Source organism: Ixodes scapularis, unplaced genomic scaffold (assembly GCF_016920785.2).
Source record: "Ixodes scapularis isolate PalLabHiFi unplaced genomic scaffold, ASM1692078v2 PGA_scaffold1__304_contigs__length_218370807, whole genome shotgun sequence".
NCBI classification, from domain to species: domain Eukaryota; kingdom Metazoa; phylum Arthropoda; class Arachnida; order Ixodida; family Ixodidae; genus Ixodes; species Ixodes scapularis.
In genome coordinates, this window is record NW_024609846.1 from 130,258,355 (window position 1) to 130,274,460 (window position 16,106).

Genomic DNA, 16,106 nt, shown 5'->3' on the forward strand with positions numbered 1-16,106 from the left:
CCGGCTCCAGGCAAATATTACCAGTTCCTGTGGGGCAGCACCAATGGTGCAAGGCAGGCACACTTGGAAATTCGCCTATCGGCAATGACTTTTCCTTTTTTTTTTTATCTTAAAGTGTGCAAGGCGGTGGTATTTTCTCAGAAACGAAGCGTTTAGGTTGCAAACGTAAGGTGTTACATACAAGCCTGGTTGGGGCTAACAGCCCCAGCATGAACCCTAAACTCTAAATCAGTAATGACGACATTTAAAATAAATGGCCATATATGTTTTGCCGAAGCAGATATTTTAATTTATTGTTCATTATGTGACGAACATGGATGATATGGATCATTTTTTATGCAGAGTATTTACAGAATTAGCTCTTAGCGTTTAAAGGCTCGTTCACACACTGACGTCTCCTTAGAACCCAGTGCCTTGAAACCTCCCAAAATTTCCTAGGACGGGAGAACACACTGGTACGCTGGCGCCATCGGTGACCCTAGAACTGCATTTCACAAGAGCGAATTTCCGGGGTCAAATGTGCGTAATACCTATGAGAAAGGCTCGTTTATAACGTTGACAAAAGTTTTTCCAGCCAGGAAAGAAAGGATGATGCGCGAGAGAAAAAGGCAATATATGGCACCGCCAAGTTTCCACTGCTACCCAATTGATGGTGCCAGTGTTTCTTCTCGTCGTAAGAAATATTAAGAGGTTCCAAGGCACTCTTAAGAAGTCGCAAGTTTCTGAACGGGCCTTTAGCGTACGTGGCATGATAGCCTCGATGGTGACGTCACGCTTATGACGTCACGGTGTCCACGTGACATCAGCGTGACGGTCATTACCAATGTCACTGGATTACCTCAGTTGGGGAACTCTCGCGGAAAAGGGTACCCCCTCACTCACTCACTTCAATCCGCCTGCCGTCATTCGAAGCGCCATCTAGATTTTTGTTTCATAACTGTGCGTTCCGGAAAGCAGAGCTGAAACGTCATTCATGCAAGATCGCCCGTCCCAAGACCACTTCAGCAGCCCATCAACATTCGCTCATACCAGAAGCTATTGTGGGCTGGAATGGCCTTCCCGATGACATCGTCACCATCACCGATAACGCGAAATTTAGAACTGTACTAACCAACCACTCCCCTCTATAATGCCCCTTGGGGCCTTGAGGGTAATTGTAAATAAATAAATAAATAAATAAAGACGCCGTGCTTAGAAACGTACCAACGTTACTAGAACCATTCAGTTGGGAAACTCTCACAGAGACTGCTCTGAAATAGTGGCAACGATCTGCACTCGAGAAGAGTCTATCTATGCTGGAATGATGTAGAAAACTGCATCGGGCACTGATTGGCTATTCTCTATGCTCGTAAAATGATGCAGTTGACGGTGACGTCAAAATGTCGTCACGATGCACTTTGACGATGCAGTTAACTGAGTGGTCGATACGAAGCCAGAGATCAATCTGCATCGTAAAAGATGGCGACCCTAACATATGCATCACTACTGTTGGGTGCGCCAGCGGATCGAGTTTTTAGAGATCACCGGGATGCTTTCGAGACGAACGATGCGAGGTTTGTGGGCGAATACCGGCTGACCAAAGGGGTGACTCGCTGGCTGTGTGACCAGCTTCGCGGAAAGCTCCAGCGTTGTCGTGAAGAGCCCCATGTGCTGACGGTCGAACAACAAGTCCTTGCAGCTCTACGTTTTTACGCCGCTGGCGGCTTCCAGGGAACCGTACCGTCACTCCCGACGTCGGGAGCGACGAAAACATTGGTGTTCTCCAGTGCTCTGTGAGTCGCGTACTTGGAGATGTCACCAACGCTATTATCGATTGCCTCGGATCGAAGTGGCTGTGTTTCCAACAAACTCAAGCAGGGAAGGCGCTCACAAAAAGGAAGTTCCTCGAGCGATGCAAGTTCGCGGCGTTATTGATAAATATTCTAAATACTCTTACACGATTTAACACGATTGTGTTTTCATTTGAGTGCACCCCATATAAACGATTTGGCTGAGCGATAAGTCAAGCAAGCAACGGTAACAGGCTTAAGTTGAGCTAGTTCGTTCATACTTCAGGTAGAGAGAAAAAGAAATTTGCTTTATTTTAAAGCAACTACTTCAGGCGAGGCCAGCTGAACTATACCCGTTTTCACCTCAAGAACCGTAGTAAAAAAAGTCCGGCTCCAGGCGGAGCATTACTAATTTCCCTCTTTATCTTGATAATTAAGATCTATGTAGATGAATTTTAGATTACATATATGCTATCTTACCAAGACGTAAGCGTTTCGAACGCTAAAAGCATCGCTTTTTCCCCTGACAACCAAATCTCGTAGGAACTACTTTGCGCCGCGTATGAACAATGCGCAAAACTTGCGTTTTTCTTGAGGTGAAAACGGGTATAGAATAAACATACACACAAAGAAAAGACCATACACACCGTGGGACTAACAGGAGAAAGGAGAAGCCGCCGATGTGATCGGACGTGTTTTCTTAAGCTCTCGACTTTTTCGGAAATGCTCGGCGCTAAGCTCAGCCCCGAGCTGCCAAGTTCGGACCTGCTCCAGCCTCGATACTAAACAAATCGACGATGGGGTGCTCAACAGTCTTCCCGTTTGGTGAGCCCTCCACAGTCCCAAGCACAGCCCAATCTGTCGAGCTAGTCTGAAGGGCTCTCCTTTCTAGTATATCGAAAGAGAGCCTTAACGATATTTTCAAAAGTGTCCTTGGAGAATCTCACGAAATCGTGCAAACTACCAAGGGGAAGAAGAAGAACAAGTCTGCGACTTCTAAGAAAGCCTTGAAAAGCAGCACAACAACAACTCTGCCAGCGCCAGCCGGCGCTGCACCTATATCTGGCAAGACACCACAACCAGCAGGGAGCCAGGGCGACCGCTCAGTGCCTGCTAAGACACTACCGGCACAAAAGCCTGTGGCCGCCGCGCCACCTACTACAGAACAAACGGAAGAGGACAGCTTCACCACCGTCACGAGTAGGAAGAAAAGGAAACGGGCTCGCGAGGCCCGACACAACAAAATACTGAGAAGGTCAAGCCCTCCCGGCGTTGGCAATTCGAGTACAAGATCCGCCTAACATGATCCCAAGTTTCGATAAAGTCACTACTACCAAGACTGAAAACGCACCTCTCGAGCGTTTCAACAGCATTCACAATGCATCTACTAGATTATGCCAACACTATTTCAGTCCGTACGGTTTCGAAACAGCTGGCCGAAACCCTCGAGAAGATAACCGAGGTCGACATTGGCGGACAAGCAGTTTCTGTACAAGTCTTTAGAACGTACGGAACCGCCTATTGCAAAGGGGTCATCTACGACATTTACTCAAAAAAAGAGAATCCCCAAGATAACGTCCTGAACCTTGAATTGGAACCTGAGAAGATCCAGGTGGTCGCTGCTGCAGACTAATACGGCAATGCTCACATTTGATGCAGAAAAGACGCCGAGGTCCGTCTTGTACGGCAATAGATATATGCGGGTCTTCCCGTTCAAGCCAAAAGCGGTGACTTGCGGTAACTGCCACCGATTGGGACACAAACCGGACATCTGCCCAAATGCTGCCGCGTGCCCCATCTGCGGAACTCAACATCCAGCCTCTACAGATCCTACCCAAGGACCTGGATGCCCCGACTCCACACCCTACTGCCAAAGGTGCAGAAAGAAGGGCCACCTGGGAACGGACCACAAATGCCCCACATGGCAAGAGACCAACAGGCGAATGCGGGAAGACGTAAACAAATTCCTAGAACATTATAAGCAACAACAACAGCAGCAGCAGCAGCAGGAGACTTCGATCGGGGCTGTCAAGACCCCGGTCCCTCCAGCGGCACCTTGTGGGCTGACAGAGTCAAACAAGGCATCGTCGCTCCACCACCATCACCGTCGTCACAGGCGGAGATCCAAGAACTACGCAACGCTTGCAACTACTTCAAAGCCGAGCTTGACAGGCTCAAGGCCATTGTCCAAGCCCAGCAAGAAGAGAACAACCACCACAAGTCCACCCTCAGGCAGATGAGGGCACTTACAGCGAATATTTTTTAACGCTAATGATAAGGGTGCTCCAATGGAACTGCCAGGCGCTCCGCAAGCGGGCGACCGAGCTCCGAGTGCGTCTGTTGGACAAGCCTGACGAGCGTCCTGATGTATTACTGCTTCAGGAGACTAATACTACAAGCATCGACTTCAATGGTTACACTACCTACTCAAGCCCGTCCATAACTAGTAAACGGCCTAGGCAATCTGCCTCCCCGCCAGGGAAAGCGCTCGTCTATGTATGGTGCGACTGAGCCCAGCACCAAGTAGATCTAACCCCCTATTGTAATGAAAATCAAGAAATCGTTGCAGTCAGAGCCACGGTCCGGCAGCAGAACATCGCATTCACATCCGCATGCTACAGGCCTCTTAAAAGCAAGACACCAATAAGAAACCACGGTTGGATCGCTCATCTGCACGATCTGTACCCAAGAGAACAAAAGCTCTATTGTGGAGACTTCAACCTCCAACATCATGCTTGGGGATACAACCACGTATCGACAGGAGCGGAAGAGCTGCTTGGTGAGATGCAGATCTTCAGACTCAACCTAGTCAATAACCACGGGACCAAGACAAGGCTCGGAGACGCCAGGCGGAAGGACACCACCCTGAACTTTACATGGACCTCAAATCTACACATATCACCACAAGTGGAAGTGCCTTCCGGACTCTTGGGGCGGCGACCACTTCCCAATCTTCTTTGAATTCTCGCCTACAAAGAAGATCAAAGACAAATCCAAGCGGAGAGTGGCTAAAACCATTCACAGGGACACGTTCAGGGCAACGCTGGAAGAAGGTAACTTTGAAGGGTCCAGTTTCGAGAGCCTCCTAAACAGCGCCCTGCAAGGAGCTACGCTTACTGCGAACGTCGAAGAAGACGCTCCAAATCCCGACCTCCAACTATTACGGCTCTGGGCTAAACGGCTGCAGGTGGTACAAAAGTACCAAAAGGGTCGCAAAACTGCGCAAGGCAGACACGCCATAACAAGAGCTACGGTAGAGGCCAAGGAATACGCCCAACAATTAGATACACGCCGATGGCTAGACTACAGCTCTTCGCTCTCCGACAAAACCTCGATTACGAAGCTATGGGCTAAAAATCGGGTTCTGCTTGAAAAGAAGAAGGTAAAAGGAGCGACGCTCACGCTCGCTCTCAAGATGAATAAGACGGAAGAACAGCTCGCAGGAATGGCGGGGGATCTCTTTTTCCCACAGCCAGACGTGAACGACTGCCATTCTCTGTACGACGTAGAAATCTTGGCCCCCACGACGGCATGGACCGACCGTTTACGAGAGGAGAACTCGAGTGGGCGCTACACAAAGGAAAATCCCGATCGGCGCCCGGGCCAGATAAAATCACCAGCTTAAGAACCTTCCAGAAAACACAAAAGAACAGCTCCTCGAATGGATGAACCACATCTGGATCACCGGAAAACTCCCTGAGCAGTGGAAGCATTCACTTGTCGTTCCCATTCTAAAACCCGGAAAAGACAAGGGATCACTCAGTAACTACAGACCCCTCTCGCTAACTTCATGTACCTGTAAGGTCATGGAGCGGATGGTATTGGCACGAATTGACTGGCACCTAGAATCCACTGGCACCTTCCATCCCTGCCAGACTGGTTTCCGATCCTGCCTCGGAACATAGGAAGGCCTCGCCCTCATCTCGGCAGAAGTCGTAAGAAATATAGGACTCAACCGCGCGTCGATAAGAACAGTCGTGGCGGTTGACATCAAAAAAGCGTTTGACTCTGTACCCCACACCTCAATCATCAGCGAAGCCAGACAATTTTGCATAGTTGGAAGGCCGCTGAACTTCATCAATTAGAGCTTTCTAGAAGGAAGGACGTTTTCGGTCCGCTGCGGCACGCATGACAGCGACTCGAAGATGAACCGAGTTGGGGTCCCTTAGGGTTCCGTCCTCTCAAAAACACTTTTTAACCTCGCAATGGCAGCCCTGCCGCATGAGCTCGCCAAAATACCTGGACTGGGTTTTACCGTGTATGCGGATGACATCGCAATGTAGACGAAAGGAGAAGACATTGCAAAGCAGCAAGACACACTTCAAGCATGCCTCGACAGTCGACGCTCACCTAGCCAGGGTAGGAATGCAAGCATCTGCAGAAAAGACCCACTACACCCTGGTGGCACCAAGAAAACACACAAATGCCAAGATCGCAGAACGATTTAATCTCGTACTCGCGAGTAAAAGAATCAAACTCTCCCCTTCAGTCAGGATCCTAGGGATTACGATCAAAGAAACGGGCAAGGGAGACATCTGGTTACAAGACACAATCAATTACTGCAACTCCGCGCTCAACGCAATCAGGCGTATATGCAGCGCAAGAGGAGGCGCGACTGAAAACATAGCCAAACGGATGGTCAAAGCCCTCGTAGTCTCACGCGTAGTCTACGGAGCCCTCCACTAGTGGCTTAACAAGGGACAGTGGCAGAAACTGGAAACCTTAAACAATCAAGCAATGCGTGTAATTACCGGCCTTCCTAAGTTTACCCCGCTCGGCAAACTGCGGGAACAAGCCGGTATCAACGAACTCCATGACGTAGTGACGGCCCGCACGGTTGCTCACAGTGAGAGCCTCAAGCTTACTGGACAAGGCAGAGAGATTATGAAGCTCCTTCACAGGCCCACAGAGAACCTCCCAGAACTACCCGAGAAACTTCCACCATAGGAAGACCTCGCGGAGATCACCGACAACAGCCTAGTGCACGCAAGAGGGACACCAAGCAGCTAACACGTAAAGCCAAGGCGCACACCAAGATGGTAGAAGCATGGGATCCGAGTTGCATCATGGCTGCCTACACGGATACCGCATCGCTAGACTGCCCCATCACCCTGAAGACGGTAGCTGTAGCCATCCCTGACCTACAATTCAGCGCTACCAAGCAGCTCCCCGAAGGCGCCTCGACCAGAGAAGAACTCACAGCAATCCGCCTCGCCCTCGAGACGGTCCTCGCACTCCCCAACCCGCTAACAACGAATCTCCGGATATTTACAGATTCGCAAGAAGCGGTGAAGGAATGTAGAATAAGAAACAGTCCAAGCGGGATAGCCCGCTCGATAAAGAAACTTTCTTCTCAACTAGCTTCAAGAGGCACCACCACAAGAATTGCATGGGTTCCCGGTCACGCGGGCATAGCCGGCAACGAACAGGTACATCGCCTGGCCCGCGCGTCGCTTATTATTCCCCGTAGTTCGGACGACATACCTGCATCACAAAATGACCACGGGTACGGCCACGCTCGCGATCGGGCACAGGCCTACTGGGAACCACAAGAATATGATCCAGGCGAGGTTCGTGCCAAGATCAGAGAAGACTCTCTAGCGAAACTCGGAGAGAAACTCCCCGAAAACCCAGACCCGCTCCCTTGCACGGGTTTTGGAAGACGGGCGAGAGTTCTCCTGACTCGAGTGAGGACGGACACCGCACTAACACCAGCGCGCATCGCATCTTGGAGCCAAGGAAAAAGATCCGGAACTTGCTCCAAGTGCAACATGGGCGTCAAGGCAGACACTTTTCACTTGGTGTGGGGTGTCCAGAGTACAAAGACATAAGGGCAAGACATCGACCAACAGACATCGCATCTATGGAGGGGTGGACACATCCACCAGGCTTCGAGAGTGCCAGACGAAGAGTCTTGAAAGGTCTCCTGAATTTTATCTATGAGGCCAAGCTGGACATATTCATTTAGATTTAGTTACCTTTCCTTAGTGCCAGCGTCCAGATCTTGATATCACCGGCGCACTCCCTCATACCCCCTTCACTCTTTTCTTCCTTTTTTTTTCTTTTACTTTTCTTCTTCTATGGCATTAATCGTTTTCTGACTAACTGACTGGGACTATACTTCGTTTTACTTTATGTTGTACCTCAGCGAAGGCTAGAAGCGCGATCTCATACCGTTGGCAGCCGCTCTTAAGCAGTCTTGTACACGTTACTATAAAAAAGTAATCGATTACAATTACTATTACTCTTGGCTAAAAAGTATTCGATTAGATTACTTGATTACTCGACGGCAAAAGTAATTGGACATTACTTAAAGAAGTAATCGTTACTTTTCCGATTACTTTATTGTGTGAAGACACATCTTTAGCGCTCATAACAATGAACTACTTCCAACCTATATTTCACATTTGCACAACTATTGAAGAAGAAAAACTGGCTCCCTCTTCGTGGTCGTGGGTTGCACTTTCACAATGCGGACACAAGCATAGAATTCGTTTGAAGACGTTTAATGATTTGGCCGTTCGCCAGTGTGTGTATTGGGGGGGGGGGGGGGGGGCGGCGGAGGGGGTTCTAGATCTTGTTAAGCTTGAGCAAGAGTTGTCACTCAAAGTTTGCGTCGCTAATTTTATTATTCACATGTGGATGAGCTCGCATGTTATACAAAAGAGCAGCAGCTCCAGGATTTGAAACGGATCATGTGTAGCATCCATTACCAGGAGATCGCCCCGACCACTTCTCAACTCGAAACATTGCTTGTCACAAAGACCACTTACGGGAAATGGGGAAATATTTCAACTGCCTTTGTTATATTTTGCATCCGCTTTAGGCATCTTCGGTTCTGGTTCTCCTACGGGCTTCGAGTAGGTACCCTAAGCAGGATTTTTTTAATTTTTTAATTTATGTGTGTGTGTGCGTGAGGGGGCTAGTTTGAACGAAGGACTCACAAAGCTACATTCTGCTTCCTCAAACTTCGCCCTGAATGGCCTTTGTCACGCACTGTAGCTTCCCTGGGGCTTCCCACTCCCAGTCGCAGCTCGAAAAAAAAACAAAAACAAAAAAAAAACGGACATTTCACAGGAACTGTACATGGAAAGAGATTGACCTCGTTTCCTACAGCTCCGAAAAATCATTATTTTTCCCGTTCGAAAAAAAAAAAGCCCATTTTATTTTTGTCTTTGTCCTTTCATAAAAAAAAAACGCGTGTGCCCGGGGGGGGGGGGGGGGGGGGGGGGGGCGGGTGTCCCGTGGACAAATTGTAACGGTTACAAGTAATTTTATTACTTCAAAAAGTAATAAGATTACTCTTGTGATTACTACCTAATAAAAGTAATCAACTGATTACAAAATTACTCCAAAAAGTAATCGATTACAAGTAATTTGATTACTTGTAATGCGTACGGTACAAGTCTGCTCTTAAGTCACGAGAGCTTGTGCCGCCGAGATGTGCCCCAGAGCAAGGAGCTCGCGCTTGTAGCCTTTCCTGCGGTACATCATAAGGTGAGACAAAGTATAACAACTGATTTTCTTTTTCCTCCTCTTCTACCACGAACCCAACTCGAGGGAAATACTCTCTTTTCTTCTTTTTTGCTTCCTGCTTCACCAAAATTTTAACCACCGAAGGAATATTTTTTTCTTTCTCGTGCAGCACGAGAGAAGTTGCACTAACGCTGTCAAACATAGTCAAAAAGTAAAATTTGTCGTTAGTTGTTTATACCGCAGGAGGTTAGTCTGCCTGAACATGGGCGACATTGTTACCCACTGTAGATAAGCAATTGAGCTAGTCCAGTAGGACTGCTAGCCCGGGGTCTTTAACGTGCACCACGCAGTAGTGATACACGACCGCACGCCGGTACGATGCTCATCCAGATCGAAACGGGCAGGTGCGGAGATTGAGCCCAGGATTAATAAAGCTTGGACTTGGGTTTGGGCTAGTTGGTTGTACATTGATAGACGTGCTGCGCTGCGAAGTTCTACTGAACAAACGCGTGACTAAAAATTGAAATGAAAAGGATGAGTTTACATTGATATGAGGAGAAACACAACGAACACAAATTGGCGCAGACTAACAACTGTTTATTCTTTTCTTTTTCCTCCTTTTCAATGCATGAGTTTCCCAATGCGTGAGTTTGAAAAGGAGCGAACGCTATGAAATAATGATAAATGTCTTCATGAAGATGTGTGGACTTTCGATTTTTGTGGTGTTTTTCCCGTTTTCTGATAAACGTTCGGTTTTTGTGGTGTGGGAGGGGAACTTGAAGCTGGTGCTGGTGTCCGCCTCGTTATGCTATGTATTGTCTCAGCAGTTCAATTTCCTTTTTGTTCAGTGCAATGGAAGGATCACTGACACACGTGCCGTGCTTCCCTGATGCCATGTGGAAGGCTTCTATGATTTCTCGTTTGCCCAGGATCCCGGGGTTCTGCAGCGCGAGCTTTATCTCTACGTGCTCCGAGCTAGCCTACTCGGCGATTCTCCAAAATTCCCTGTAGGGGAAAAAACAAACAAAAAAAAAGAAAAAAAAAAGAAAAACGATGTAGTTTCAACTCAATCGCCACTGTTCGGCGACCTCACCGGACACGTCACGGTGCAGTTCTCTTCCGATGTAGTTTGTTGGCGATGGAGATTAGGCTCCTCCCACCGGCGACGTCACGATGCAGTTTCTCCACCGCTTTTTTCAGCATAGACGGACAGAGCTAATGGCGATCACAACGCCGCCATTTCTCCCGCAGCGGCCCATCGAGGAACTGCACGTGACATCTATTTTGGCTTTCGGTCATTTCAGAGCCAAAACAGATACGGTTTCAGGGGTGCCACCCCCATCTCCCAAGCGCACGCGCCGCGAAATACCTCCGAAGTTAAGACGCGCCTAGGTCCTGAAATCGCTACCTGAAATCACCGCTGAGGCATGGTTGTATAAAAACAATATTAATTGTGCTGAAACTTTGCAAACTAAAATTTTAGAAAACATCATGCGCCCCTCATTTAGAACTAAACCCCAATAAAAGTTACTACAAAAAGAGTTTTTATTCGTTTGTTTTTACGCAAAAACATGCTTTCTAAAAGCTCAAGGTGACCACAGTACAGACGAATGATAAAGAGTGGCGCTGTTGTCGTATATAGCTCGGTGTCGGTGACGCCAGCGGCCCCAGTTTCGACGGTGAGTTTCCCCAACTGAGGGTTCTAGTAACGTTGAAACGTACGTATCCCACACTGCAGTTACCAAAGCAGCCGTCCGGCGGCGCGCCGAGCGACGCCAGGCGAGTCGTGGGGAATGAGGGGGGGTACTGTTCGTGCATGGAGCGTCTATGAGCAGTTCCATAACTGAGTTAATCTAATGTTAACGTTGGCCATTACTTTACATTATGACGTCACGTGATAGTGTGACATGAGGGTGTCATATGGCGTAACGTCACAAGGCATCGTGATGTCCCAGATGATATTTTAATGAAATGCGTTGAGAGTGTCTTCAAAATATACAAAAAAATCATTTTTTTTTTCTTGCTTCTCCTTGGTATTACTGTGATCAGGGTGCGTCTATCACGCGAGAGTATCGCCCCAGTACACAGCTTCCTGAATGGCACTCGCCAATGACGTATCTTTTTTTCCATCTTCCTAAAAATGTTCGGAAGGCATCGTACTGTAGCTGAAAACAAATTAAAGCAATATTAGTTTATTTCGGTATTCGAAACGTGTTATCAGGTTTAAATAACATCAACACGTAACACTTATAAGGAGTATTCACTGGGCGCCATATTTGTGGGTGCTGTTTAGAGCGCATGCTCAGAACGAGCCCACATTAATAGGCTGCTAAGACCGGCAACCTTGAGGGTGCGAAATGCACGTTACAAAAGAACTGTTGAAGCTCGCCATCAGCACGCGCTCAGCAGTCGCGCACACAGCTATGGCCGCCAGTGAATACTTCCTATAGAAAAAACGCTAACTTATTCTCGGGGTTCCAGTCTACAAGCAGAATACAAATACTAAAACAATGAAATAAATATGGCGAATAAAATATTGATTTCAACATTTTCACGCGAAAGAAGAGACGAGATATTTTGTAAACAAGAGTTAGCATTTTTTTGTCTCTATGTTGTAAAAATATACAGGGTGTTTGTTTTAAACTTTAGATATTTGTTTGAAGAAAAAAAAGAAAACGTGAAAGCCACACTTATGCGGTTTGTGCAGGTGAGTTGTACGGGGGGCACATAAGACAAGGGGTTAACCGTCACGGTAAGTCAAATTATTAAAATTTGTTAATTAACGTTTTAATTAGTGAAAGGTTCCAATTAGAAACTCGCTGACCGTCAACGAAAACCCCTAAATCGCTCAATTTTAGAGAGACTGTGAGCGCTGGGGAGTTCGGTGGTGCCGCTAGACGTTACCACTCGCACAATAGACGCAAGGCTGGTGGTACGAAAACGCGGGTGATAAGAGACGGAAACACTACGCTGTCGGTGTTCTCGCACATTTGCGCTTGCACGAGTTGTAATTTCAGCGCGCCACCGTGTTTTCCACGTGCTCCAAGTTTTTCCATTATTGTCTGATGTAGTGATTTTCGATTATGCTCAGCAAATTTCTAATTTCTAATAAAAAGTAATTAACAAATCTTGGCTATTCTTTTTTCCGATTCATCGTTACGATTCCCTATATTATGTCCACCTAACCGTATAACTCGCCCGCATCGTCCGCATCAACAATTCTGTAAAGCCTAAACAAAACATAAAATACCCTGTATATTCGAGTCACTACTGTTTTGTTTATTCTCTCACTTTGCCACGTGAAACTCTCCGAGTTGGATTGGTACTGGTTATAAGTAGTTATATGCTCCCGCACCATACTTAGCGGAGCGCAAATTCGTCTGCTTCCTATAGCCAGGGGTCGTGGTGACAACGGAACGCCGAGCTGATTGACTATGATTGAAGGATAGTGGGTAGATCTCAAAGCAAGCTTCTATTTAATGTCGTTGATATTTCTCAATGAGCGTGAGCTCCGTACCAAAGCGGAATAAGGTCAGATTTTTTCTTTATTAGTATTATCCAGGAATTGAGTGATATGCCTTGGGACGTTGTTTATGTCGCAAATACGGAAACGTTTTTTTCGTGTTTGTTTGCCCCCTCCAATAAGTGACAAAAGTGTCAAACCTGTATTGTACAAACATATATGATGCCAACTATTATTTGAGCACTCTACGGGTCATCATACTTTCTAGTTGAAACGCTGTTGCTTGTACGAACTCAGACACTCTCAAGCTGTCTACGACAGCTTTTCGTCTGGGGGCCCTCAATGCCGTGTTAGTGGTAAAATTAGATTGAACTGAAATATTAAAAGCTGAATTTTACTGAAGCATAACGAACTTCCAGGCACGCGAGTCCTATAATTATTTTAGAAAATTAGTGGACTCGTATACAAAAAATTTAAGACTCGAATCATTTTTTTTTAAAATTAAAACACTCGCAAATTAGTGCTGTTTAGTAAAGAGGGACATAACGCTGTAAACCCGAGATTTTAGAGAAAGTCGACTATATATTTGTTAATTCGAGAAACTGTACAATAATACGATATATTCTTTCATAAATATTAAATTTGATTTAAACTTAACACCAGCCTTGCTCGCATGCACACAAATCAAAGAATCGATCGACAAAGAGAGGCGGCCAACGTTGTGAGCGAATGGGAACAATCGCCGCATTATGACCGTGGTTCAAAGAAAGCGAAAAGTTAGCAGAAGTTGATAATCGGAAAGATTAAATAGAGACCTCCAATGAAATCTCAAACTGACAGCCTACGTTTCTTCGAGGTCCTCCTGACTACCGCCATTCGCGACACTGCATGGAAAAGTAAGGTTATCAATAATATGACGACAGTTTAGGAGCTTCTCTTATTGTATAATTTGGGGTTGTTCAAACAAGGCATCGAGAAAGCTGGGCCGTAATTCTAGAGCTTGCAAAATATTTTATAATGATAATTTTCGTCAATTTGAAGGTTTTGTCGCGCTAATCAATGTGAGCTTACCAGACACAAAGTTCCGTTCATTTGATTTTCGAACACAAAGTTCGCACATTCCACCTGACAACATGCAGCCACTGAGAGCTGCAATACAAAAAGTACGTGTTGATTTCGTAGACGAACACATATGTACACATCCAGGCAGTAGCATGAACTCAGGGAACTCACAATACAATGTATTCCCTGAGTTACTGAGTTTTGTTTTAAAGCATAAAATACTCCCCCTCCCCTCCCAATATTTTGCCCGTCCTCGCATTTTCCGCTAAATTTAACGGGAAAATTGACATCATGTGTCCTAAACACAAATTCAATTTCCCCGCTAAGCTTAGAGGGAAATTGATGCCCCGTGACCTGACGTCACAAGACCTACAGACGAATTAAATTTCTCCGCTAAATTTAGGGGTAAATAATAAATTTGACATCATGTAATCCATGCATCAATTCAGATTCTCCGCTAAATTTGGCGTGGAAATTGATGTCACATGACCTGACGTCACGTGACCTATACATGAATTCAGTTTTCCAGCTAATGTAGCGGATAAATTGATGTCACGCGACTTATGCACCAATTAATTTTCCGACTAAATTAGCGGGAAAATTGACGTCGCGGGATCTTTGTACCAAGTCAGTTTCCCCGCTATATTTGTCGGGAGATTTATTAAAAATATAGGTTCGTCTCCACTCCCCGAAACGACTCTGTAATGCATTTGTTGAACATTATAGCATAGGACTTTAGTCATAAAGGTTGCTGTCACTTTTTTTCAATCTGCTTATTTTTTTTATTGAGTTTCTTGTTCACCTCAGGTTATTTTAATTCAGATGAAACCACCTAAAGTGATTACGTGAAGCAGCAATGCTAAATAAAAACTCTACCTTTATTTATTTTTTTACTTTGAGTGTGTTTGAAAATTTTATCAGTTTAACATAAAACTTTTTTTTTCAATCCCATAAAAAGTGACTATGTTCAATATTGTGCCGTCACACATCAATCCGTTTGTCACGAAAATTTGGCAATGAGCGGTTCACTAGTCACTCACAATACAAATACGAGACAGTTTTTATCTTCACATTTATTTACACGTCGTTTAATTTAATATGGCGTGACCATCTGAATTTATTCCGCCATTCCCGTGAACATTATCGTATTATTAGCCACGTGACACTAACCATAACTATTTTATCTTCGTCTTACAAACAAAAACGAATTCCTGCGTAACCGGACCCGCGCCCACAAAAATGTACTTGCATCGCCTCTTAAAGTGCACCAGTTAGGTAAACAAACGCTGGTGTGTCCTTTTCCGCTCCTTATGAGAAGTTCCTTGCGGTGTCGGCTGACATTGCTTTTGGTGCGCGATTAAAGACTGATTCGGCATAACACTTCATTGGCCACAAACGACAGCAAACGCGGGGTAAAGACAAGTTCAGAACGGGAGCCACTTCGCGCTGCCATACCGCCAAATGGCCAAATCGCCAGCCAAGCCCGCGCCGAAAGCCTTCGGAACGCTTGGAACCGGTCGGATCCTCGAGCCGGTATATGACCGCAGCGCCGCCCCGTACATCCGGGACCTTTTTACGCTCGCAGCTCGTTTGCGCTTCATCCCACTAGCCCTTTCTAGTCTGCGCCGTTTTTTTCCGCCGCTTGATGGCGGGTTTGTCGACGGGTCTTTTCTTGTTTCCGTACTTTATAAACTGTATCTGTTTCTTTTCTGATATAAAATACTGAACAAAAACTACTTTCATCCATAATTGAAACGGTTCGGGACACTTATATTTTGTATCTCGACTAAAAGAAAAGCCTTTTAGCGGCTCTGACCAGTAGTAAGCCCAGGACCAAAGACGTCACATATCACACGCTTTCGGCAACGCGGGTCGCCCTCGTCGGTGGAGGAGGTTTCCGCGTCGTCCTGTTAAAATATGACGCAGTAATATTTAGTTACTCCCTCCGTGCCCGCGCTGGCTTGCCCGAATCCCAAGAGACGTGGAAACCGCAAAAAAGGTAGACGCTTAAAGGGAGTGTCCGGTCGAAACCGGAAGTACTTAAGTTTTTGCGCTCGTTGTGTCGAGGGAGCCTCCATGTAGACAAACGTTATTTTTATTTTAAATATATGATCTCCCGTTATTAATTAAACCTTTCATGAGCGTATGTACGAAACTGCACCCCGAATTTCGCCAGTGTCAATGGCTGACATCCGTAGGTGCTGCGTGACGTCACAGAACGCAAAGTTTTGTCGGATGGTCGGGGTAATAAGCGTTGATCGATGGATGTCTTGTATTTTGTTTCGAATTATATAATCTTCTAGGGTGTACCCTACTGAAATAAGGTTCTTTGAATG

General features: G+C 46.2%; 1 non-coding gene across 1 annotated transcript in view; it reads right to left on the reverse strand.

The window, feature by feature from the left end:
* Positions 1–11,208: 11,208 nt before the first annotated feature.
* Positions 11,209–16,106, reverse strand: part of LOC115322706 — a gene marked incomplete at its 5' end in the record, with an annotated part of 77,939 nt that continues 73,041 nt past the window's right edge. The window contains 2 exons of the transcript XR_006077738.1: positions 11,209–11,410; positions 13,780–13,857. This is a non-coding gene — a transcript (uncharacterized LOC115322706). The remainder of the gene's footprint in view (positions 11,411–13,779; positions 13,858–16,106) is intronic.